Genomic DNA, 9091 nt, shown 5'->3' with positions numbered 1-9091 from the left:
ACTATATTAACTAGACTTTATTAATTATATAATGTTTCAATTAATGAACTAAAACACTTGAATTTAAACATCAGTCATGCCATGTTATAAACATGCATACTATGTCTCTCTATGGTCCTTCCTTTGTGAACAGATCAATTGGATATTATTCGAATGTCGCTCATTTCACAATTCCAAATCCTTATTACAAATGTAAGAATACCAAATTCTTGTCACCATTTAATGTGTTAGAGTCTAACCTCGTATGCAATATCCTTTTGTGATGGCGTGGCGTCAAAGTGACCGAGAGTTAGCCAACGATTTAGCATAATATTCCATTGAAACATTGTTATTGAAAACAATTTCATGTAAATGAAGTATCAAATTCAAGGTAACTCCTTGAACACCTTCATTGCATTAAAGTTACTAACTCTCATGTAGATTTCAACAACCAACCCCCACTATGGAAACATTTCCATATTCTTATATGACTATCTATTATGATTAAGAATTATCTCAATCTAAAACATGTCACTATGGTCCTTCCAAATTTATGCTTCCAACTGTCCACAAGCAACCAATCTTTAGCAAACCTCATATTCTCCTTTAACAGTTGTTTAACAACTCTAATCATAACCAATTCTGGGCCTTTTCCCTCTTAATGCCCTAGGCATTTGGAAAATCAGAACAAGTGAATATTATATCATATGTAATCAATCCTATATCTAAAGCATATGGGATTCGATACATAATGTCTTACATAAAGACATGATACTTGATCAGTCTCTTGCTATAATATTTGCATATATCAAATTTCCTATGTTGATATCACTTCAACATGATATTCATATATGTCCAAGACTAAGTTCAATTAAAACTTTCAATCTCCCTTAAATCCTTTTATAGCGAAACAATTCCCAAACTTTACATGCAAATTTGAAATTTTTTGTTTCCTATAATTAGTATTGCCAACTTGCAACACTAAACATAGCTACTATGCTCCCACCAGTATGACAACTATGCTCACTCTTGCATAACGATTATGCTCCCACTAGATTTGACATGTACCCAGAAATCAACCGGACTTCTAGAAATCAATGCTCTTGACTTCTTACTAAAGTTCAAATTTCTGATACGTGATGCTTTGATAAGTCTTCATCTAGACTTCTCAAGCCCATACACCTTCATCAGATAGCATATGTGTGTGTTTAAACCCTTTCAGAACTTACAACAATAAGTCTTGAGCGTTCAGACAGTCCTTTGCCATTTCTCACAATTCAAACTATGAAAAGGGATGCCGTTATCATATTCGAATTTGAGAACACAATTATCACAAATGCTAACCATAATGATATTAATCAAATTTAAAATCTACTAGCAAAGTGTTTCCTCATAATCATTTTCATGAGTTAGAGCAAAACCTTTTGCCACCTAGATTTTATGGTGTATGTGTTCCTATCCATGTGAATCTTATCATTTTACAACCTACAATCATAAGATAAGGTTGAGGACAAAACCAAAATCGAATTTAGGTTTCTTTTCGTAGACTGAAATTTTACTTATTCTTAATTTCTTGCCAACTGGTAGCACAAGGGCCTACCAGTGCTTCCAAGTTGTTTAGCAGCTCACCCATATTGATCAATGTACTATCACTGACCAACGTGCTCTGCCTTTTGCAGTCACATGAGAACCATAAAACTCATGAGTTTTGCCAACTCAACTGGAAGGTGCACAGAAACAAGAAAGTGTCAACTTGGCACGATAGGTTATCAACCTCAGGTCGTGTACTAGTGATAACTAAAAGGTTTATTCTTGATTGACTCCTGAAACTCTTCAAGATCAATAAGACTCCCACTGAGTTCTTGAAATATAAGTTTCTTTATTCAAGGAGCATTCCTTGACGAACTAAAATAAATATTAAAAAGTTAGTATGGATTCTCAACAAGAAAACACTTCATTGAATTGGTCTTTGTTTATCCTCTGTTTTAACCAAAACATCACAACTACCAATTTCAAATGTGCTAGAGCAAGAAAACATCAATTTCATCAATATCCGATTCCTCTTATTAGTCATACAAATGCACTAATATGTCCTTAGAGGATCAATTGTGACATGGTTCCACAATCATGAAGATGATCATAAAACACGATACTAAAGTGCTCTCCTATCCTATCATATTGGAGAAACTTTTATCTTTCTGCCTAACAAATTCTTCTTATTCATTCTATTACACTTTGAAAACTTTTCAAGGTGTTAGCATTATGCTTAATCTTATAAACACAACCCTATTTACTGAATCATCAGTAAATCATGACGAATAAAGTCATCATCCTTTGTGGCGGATATGAATAGTGAACATCAATGTGTACTAGATCCTTTAGTCCTTCACTTGACCCACATAAACATGTGATCAACAAATTAGTCTTAATCTTCCAAAGATCAAGATTCTCATACATCACACAATTCGAATTGTATGACTCCAAGTTTCTACCCAATTGAAACTTGGGTGATGAGAATTCCTTTTTCACTTGGTTAATTATGACATTACCACAAATGATATAACTAAGAATCAAATCCATATTTAGCATTGCTAATAATAGAAATGTAACTACCAATTTTCATAAATGCCATTGCAAGGAAACATAAAGTAACTAAATCAAAAATTCACTTTATTGATAAAAATGCAGAAAAGTTTGTCCTTGCAATGCAAATATATGAAAAACTATGTTTCTAGACATTTCCTAAGCAATCTATTAATCTATCATATCTCCTAAGCAGCAGCTCAAAAATCCATCTCTCACGATCAGATTCAGCTTACTCTCCTTAAGCTTCCTTCTTTCTCTTAGATCCTGCAAAAACATCAAAATGTGACTATCACATCATGTATTAAGAATCTATGAATAGACACTTAATAGAGTTAGATAGTAGATGTACCTGAAGTAGAGTCATACAACTTGACTTTCTTATCTTTGCGATCTTTCAGTTAGATAGGGCAGTTGCACATCTAATGTCCCTTCAATTGGCAATAAAAGCATATGGGATCTTTAGGAATGACACCTGGGACTATCTCAGAATTAGCCTTTCTCTTTAACATATGGTCAAACGGTTTGACGTTGGCCGATCCTTTTCCATTGGGAAGAGAAACCTTTTTTGGACTACCAATGTTGCCATTGTTAATGTCCATGGAAATTTGGGAGACAGATCTCTCAACCATATTTGCTTGACTTGTGCTCTTAAGCATTTGTGCTTCAGCACAAATCAACATATATGTTAGATCAATTAGGGTCACGTCGTGGTCAGTCATATAGTAGTTCTTAATTAACTGACTATATGATTCAAGAAGCGAGCTTAGAAACAAGTCAATGGCCAGCTCCCTTGGTAAAACGACACCCAACATTCCCATCCTGTCAATGTGCGACTTCACATTCAGAACATGCGCACACACAAAATTTACATCTTGGTGTTTGCATGCCAATAGGGTTTGAGTAACTTTGAACTTTTCAAGTTGAGGAAAACGTGGGTCAGGGAGAATCACTGGAGGAGGTGGAGGAAGAGTTGGAGAAGCATGATTTCCAGTTCCACGATTGCTTGATGAAGGGAACATTCTTTCACCTTGATCAACATGTGGAAGATCATCTTCAGAAGGAAAAGCATTTCCAGAAGGACGAGGAAGACCATTGTTGTCTGAACTCGACATCTATAATGGGATAAAAGAGAATTCAAGTTAGTTGATTTTTAATCCTTAATTGTTAACCCAAAAAATGTAAATTAAGGCTAGGATCCATATTTTTGATTCGAATTCTGAAGAGGGATGACGTAATCAAATTCGAATCTATTTTAGGTAGGTGAGCATTTACCAGTTTCAGTCTAATGAAACTCCTAGATCTTTTGAGATTCATTGAAATATTCAGTGGCATGTTTAATCTCGATTATGCTCTCAATTTGTGACTGGGATGCCGGGGATCACAAACGAGATGAGAATAACCATGCAAATTAGTTTGGTACTATCAATGTCATTTATCATCTGAAATTAACTTGCTGGTTAACCACACGCGCTCCATTAACTCAACGATAATTTACGAGACACCCATTTCCAATAATATTAGTCCCTTACTAGTGTGCCGGTTAACCACACACGCTCCACTAACGACCAATAAGGTGCAATGTGCAATTTCATGGGTTATCATCAAATTCACATTTTTCCTAAAGTAACTAAGAATGGGATTTTAGAAAATAATTTAGTTACTTTATCATTATAATTTTAGTGAGGATTAATTGTCCTATCGAACCCGTTCGGCTAACGACCCTCCACCAATCAAGGGAGCGGTGGATAAGAGTGGATACCCAATGGCGGTCATTTTATAGGCCACTTCCTTAAACTCCCCTTATAGATCGGCTTCGTGAATGAGGCGTACTAGCAGTTCGACTGACTCGTCTTATATATATAGTAATATTAAACTTTTAATCTTACATATAATATAAGGGTGTATTTTAATACATTTTAAAATACCAAGGGTTTAATCTTTTAATAAATTTAACTTTTAATTTAATTATATTTAAACCACATATGGATTTATTAATTATCCTTTAATTAATCATTTAATTAAATTATCAATAAAATCCATAAGGATATATTTTAGGGTTCACATTTTAAATTTCAAAAATTAAGTCATTTAATTTCAAATTTCAAACAACCTAAAATATTAATTATTAAATCCAATTAATAGTTTTCTAGTAACCAAATATGGATATATTAATTATCCTTTAATTAATCAATTAATTAAATTATTAACCATATCATAAGGATAATTATAATCAAATAAATAAACATTATCCAATTCATAATTATGCCCTAACATTTAGATCATATTTATTATTTAGTATTACCAAAAATCAGATTATGGCAAAATAAATAAAATATAATTACCAAATATTAACCAAATAAATCAGGTTAGACAAGAAAATCTGAGATAAGCATCAGACGGACCAAATCGTCGAGTTCATGCAACTCGACGGGTTCTAAGAACAACTCGACGAGTTCATTGAACAAAATGTCGATTATGTTCCCTTCTCCTTTGGACAACTCACAATTGCATCATATTCAACAAAAAACTAATCCTAGTCTCTGATACCACTGATGGGTTTTGAGCATAACAACAATTCCTAAGTGTACATGCAACCCAAATGTTTTGGATATAAGTTTTCTCTAGTTGAACATGCAAACATTAGCACTAAAGGATAAACCCTAGGTTTTATGTTTTATAATCAAAATTCACATAAAAGGGATTAAAATACATACCCTTATTGTTATGTTGTAATAACAATCTTAACCAAGCTTGAAAGACCTTTGGTAGCAAGTGCCACAAGTGCCGCGCCTCTAATGGCTCACAAACAAACTCAAGCAACCAAGGATTACTATATATATATATATATATATATATATATATATATATATATATATATATATATATATATATATATATATAGAGAGAGAGAGAGAGAGAATGGAAGTAGAATTTTGGCTCTAAACCTTTTCTAGGAGACTATAGACGAAATCTAACCCTAAGGAGGGTTTATATAGGTGTTAGGAAGGTATTGGATAAGGCAGGTGTATCCAAGATAACCCTAATCCCTTAACTTCCTCCCTAAGGCATCCAATGCACCCTTAGAGCCCAAAGAAACCCTAGGAGCATCTAGATTTCGTCCCCCCCCCCCCCTCTTAAGGGAGGTTCTAGAATTGCCCAATGCTCAACTATTGAACATTTTCACCTTTAGTCCCTACAATTTCAATTAATTCCTTTAATCCCAAAATTAATACAAATTAATTTCTGATTAAATATTAATTAAACATTATGATTTCTAATTAATATATTATTTCCATAATACATTAATAAATCATTTATTTTGATTTCTAAATAATTTATTAACCAAGTAATAAATTAATAAATAAGTCTTCTGTCTCTAACAGTCATCCTATTCAATTGCTAGGTTTGAAGGCACCCCAAAAGGACATTGCTACTATCAATTCAAGTACATACCAATTATAGTTATGGGCTTAGACACCTAATCTGACATTGCATCAAGAAGACACGAACCAGTAAATCGCCTAGTTAATCCGTGAATATGAGGCAAGAAAGATACAGGCTCTCGATTCTAAACGCAAGAAAGACAATGACATACTAAATTTATTTCATTTTATTTAGAATTGCTGGAAAATGGGTTGAAACCTAAAACCCATCAACACATTGTTAAACCCAAAAACCGAAGAAACCGATCCATAAAACCAATAATCGTACCCGTTCAAAAACCAAACCCAATGAGTTTCAAAACCCAAAAAATCAAAATTATTGGTTTGGGATCGATTTCATCACCAAACAATCCATACACACCCCTATGCACAACAAAAAATAAGGCCAATAGCGACACACCCTTTAGCAACGACACTCACTTTTTGCGACGACATCAGACAAACGCACCTTTTGTACCCGCTAAAAATGAGCGTCGCCGCAAAAGGAGGTGTCGCTAATGGCCTCCCACCGCCGATCCATACGCCCCACACGAAATTGGATCGTGACCGTACGTTGTTAAAAAGATCCATTGCTTAGGGTTTAATCTCGGAGGAATCAATAGGACGACGACAATTGAGACAATATGTCGCCACTAATGATATCGATCTGCGTGACCCACGTGATACACAATCTTGGCAATATAATTTTTATGTGATCCGACGACCAATAATAACGAGAAAAGGCGTGACCGTTTCCCTCTAATGTGTCTCCGCTAATAGCCCTTTTACGCTACTAAAGGCGCCTCTTCTTTTGTTCAGCCTTCATTCCAGGTCAGCTCTCTACGACATTTTATGATCTATCGAATTCTCCGACGACGACATCGTGTCTCCGACGTATTTCACCAACAAACTCCTTCGACTTGCCTCCACCACTAACTTGTTGGCCTAATGTCACCTATTCGTCGGATTAATTCCCATAACGACGATAGGAAGTTCTTCGGCATCGATCTCCGGTGATGGTATGTCCTCCTTTCTCTTTCTCTTTCTACTTTGACCTCAATTTATTTTTTAATTTGTTGAATTTATCCCGATTAAGCACCACAGCAGCCACCATCCCCACATCAACCTGATCTCCGGCGCGCGACCACCACCACTACAACACCAACGGTTGATTTTTCCTGCCACGGGTAAGTTTTTCGGCCATTATTTTTCTAATATACATATATTATGTGTATTTGTTACTCTATCTTTATAAACTATTATATGAACTTGTTATATGAAATTTGTATGTGAAAGTATTAAATGAAATTTGTATATGCATGTTGTTATATGAAAATTGTATTTACAAGTTCAAAGAATTGAATTGGTATATACGCATGTATTGTGTGTGTTTGGTATATATGTTATTTTGTATATGATTTGTCTTTGACAAAATTTTAGGTTTTTGTACTCAAGTTTGGTAATTTCATAAAATGTCTCAACAATTTTAAATGTGTATATATATATATATATATATATATATATATATATATATATATATATATATATATATATATATATATATATATATATATATAGGGAAGGGTTATATGGAAAACAAAAAAACCCTAAAAAAAACCCTAAAAATCATAAAAATGCATTAAAAAAATACCTAGACATCACAAAACCTTTTTTTGACTTTACACATCAGCGATTTTATGTTAAAAGGTGCGATTTTTTCAAAAAAAAGTTTTGTGATCTCTAAGAATTTATAAAGGTAGAGTAAAATCGGGTGCAATATTTATAAAGGTAGAGTAAAATCGATGATTCAAAAAACAGTATCGAAACAGTAACAAAAACCTGACAGTGGAAAGAGTATTCACAAAGGTAGGCTTCTAAACTCACTTTTTGAATACTTTACCTCATATGCAAATTTATATTACATGATTGACTGTTTAAGAAAAATTCGGCAACATTTCGCCTTTGCTCCTAAGTATATATAGAAATATATACCTAAGGAGTAAAGAGAAAATAACAACCAAATCTATCTTAAATAATCAAGCATGTAATACGCATTCACATCCTAAATAAGATAAAGTATTCAAAAAGCAGTCCTAAAACCGGGACAATCCAAAATTAATTTCTAAATCAATTTCGACTGGGTATTTCTAGGCTCTTATTGATTTAAAAGGAAGATACTTCAACTAAAAAACCTACTTTTTTATTATAGCATTGTACTTTAAGTAATTTAGTTTTTAGAATCTTTTCTTATGTTGTAATTTTTCATATATATATTTTACTTATAACATCTTTTCTATTATGACATTGTACTTTTTCATATTTTTTTTATTTACAAGATTTTTCTTATGTTGTTTTCTATTATAATATTTTACTTTAAATGACATTGTCAATTATAGCATCCTATTTTTTTTCAATTATAGTATTGTACTTTTTCATATATTTTTTATTATATATTTCATTTTTTTTTATTTGTTTTCTATTATAATATTGTACTTTAAATGACATTATGAATTATAGCATCTACTTTTTTTTAATTATATCATTGTACTTTACATATATATTTTTTTTATTATTTATTGCGTTTTTCTTATTTGTTTTCTATTATAGTATTATACTTTAAATGACATTATCAATTATAGCATCATACTTTTTTGTTTTTTCGATTATATCATTGTACATTATATATTATGGAGTTTTGATGACTAGACTAATTAAGTCATAACAAGTTACATACAAATACAGATGTACACACTTATCAAATACAACTATATATATATATATATATATATATATATATATATATATATATATATATATATATTGTACTTTAAATGACATTATGAATTATATATATATATATATATATATATATATATATATATATATATATATATATATATATATATATATATAGTTGTATTTGATAAGTGTGTACATCTGTATTTGTATGTAACTTGTTATGACTTAATTAGTCTAGTCATCAAAACTCCATAATATATAATGTACAATGATATAATTGAAAAAACAAAAAAGTATGATGCTATAATTGATAATGTCATTTAAAGTATAATACTATAATAGAAAACAAATAAGAAAAACGCAAT

Source organism: Lactuca virosa, chromosome 8, assembly GCF_052849685.1.
Source record: "Lactuca virosa cultivar CGN04683 chromosome 8, Lactuca_virosa_CGN04683_v6, whole genome shotgun sequence".
Classification (NCBI taxonomy): Eukaryota; Viridiplantae; Streptophyta; class Magnoliopsida; order Asterales; family Asteraceae; genus Lactuca; species Lactuca virosa.
This window is presented reverse-complemented; position numbering follows the sequence as displayed.